Below are 1549 nucleotides of genomic sequence, written 5' to 3' on the forward strand. Positions count from 1 at the left end.
TCCACTTTAACACAGTATTTGCTAAACTGTTTTGCCCTGTCCCCTGCCTTCTCGAGTACTGTGAAGCATTAGCTCATGCACTCCAACTCTCCTCAGCCCAGCTGTTGCATCTTTTGTATCCTTTGCTGCTCTAAAGGGAGCAATTCTTTAACTTGTATTTTGGAAAATCTGGTTATGTAGGGCTTAAAATTAACTTGGGAAGGCAAGGTAAAGAAGTTAGATGGCCCCCTCATTTTGGCCTGAAAGAGCAGGATTCTTAAAGCCAGAAAGGTCTAAGCAAATGCAGACAGCAGTTAAAACTCAGAGCTGCCCTGGCCTGCCTTTCTTCTTGCAGAAAGCTCCCATTACTATCAAAGAGAGCTGCCCATCAGAGAGAGGGCAGAAAACTATCCATTGGCACAGTTAGCTGGGCAAGAACAAGAAATCACATTGGAAATGCATACAAATGTAAGGAGAATGTGCTTACCTGCAGTTCTGCACCCAGGAAAGGCTTTACCCACTGGCTCACAGCAGGAGATGGAGATCTCCTCCAGCTCCAAGGGAATGCTGCTGCCTCGGGAGGTACGGTCAGGGCTGTGCACGCTCCTGCCCTGGCTCCATGATCTCTCTCATCAGGAACCCTCCTCTCTCTGTAGGTGTTCAGGGGCTGATTCTGACTCAGTTGGGCAATTCTCCAATTAATTTGTAATAATGTCTCAACATATGGAACTGATCAGGGAGCTGCAGTGGGGCGAGATAAAAATAAGACCTTCAAAGCTTTTGTTTTGTTAGATCAGTTTTGACCCCAAATTACATAATTATTCATCACATCTTATTGACCGATACAGAAATAACAAACCCTTCATGCTGCCTTCAGATTACACGTACAAGGGAGTATCAGAGTGCTCTACTGCAGAGCAGCACGCCGGAGCACGGGAAAGACTTAATTTCACCCTAAATCACTCCTGCCCACTGAGGCCGAGCAGGAAATAAGGAATACAAAACATTCACATCCTGTTAGACACTCCTATGCCTATGAGTATAATTAGTTAAGGTCAAACACCAGCATAAATCTTTCATTCCCCTGCGACAGAGAAAGTAGCTACATTTCACAACCTAGCAGTTTCCTCCTCATCCCCACTGCTATGAGCCTCTACTAACATTTATTACATTCCTCTGTCTATGATGCTCATGTCCTGACTGCAGGATCAGACAGTGGTTAGCTGCATAATAGTACTATTACATTTTTGTAACACACCATTTCCTATGGATAGATTGCAAAGTGTTTAAAAAAAACCCCGCATTCAGGAGCGAGATGGGAAGTGACTCAAGGTCACCCAGCAAACAAGCAGAAGAGCCGGCGAAGGCGATACCTCTTCCAAGGCCCAGCAAAATGGGCTTTCCACCAAGCCTGCTCAGAGCAGAAGTGTTGTCTTTGCTGGAAGATCAGCAGTGACACTAGATGAAACCACACCATTTTGAGGGAATTGCAAAGGTACAGATGTTCCAACGCAGTGTCTTTACCGAATGTTGAAAGCTGTAATGTTCATGTTTGCCTAAATCCTTCCTG

The sequence above is a fragment of the Antrostomus carolinensis genome, unplaced genomic scaffold (assembly GCF_000700745.2).
Source record: "Antrostomus carolinensis isolate BGI_N321 unplaced genomic scaffold, ASM70074v2 scaffold4950, whole genome shotgun sequence".
Lineage (NCBI taxonomy): Eukaryota > Metazoa > Chordata > Aves > Caprimulgiformes > Caprimulgidae > Antrostomus > Antrostomus carolinensis.